Source organism: Propithecus coquereli, unplaced genomic scaffold, assembly GCF_000956105.1.
Source record: "Propithecus coquereli isolate 6110/MARCELLA unplaced genomic scaffold, Pcoq_1.0 Scaffold486, whole genome shotgun sequence".
In the NCBI taxonomy this organism is placed as follows: domain Eukaryota; kingdom Metazoa; phylum Chordata; class Mammalia; order Primates; family Indriidae; genus Propithecus; species Propithecus coquereli.
The window spans coordinates 247952-248184 of NW_012150685.1; positions in this window are offsets into that span (position 1 = coordinate 247952).

Below are 233 nucleotides of genomic sequence, written 5' to 3' on the forward strand. Positions count from 1 at the left end.
CTCCCCCCCTCCCCCCTTCCCTCTCCTCCTCCCTCTTTCTTATTCAGGGACTATCAGTAAATGAAACTCCACCCACCAGTGCCCAGTGGCAGTTAGTTGTCCACATGAAATATGGGCGGCGTATTTATAGAAAGTTTTGTCCTAAAGGTTCTTGGAGTTTGACGTGAGTGTTGTGACTAACAGCCCAACTGTTGGCTAAAAGCACCTCAGACAAGAACTGGCTCTCAAATTCC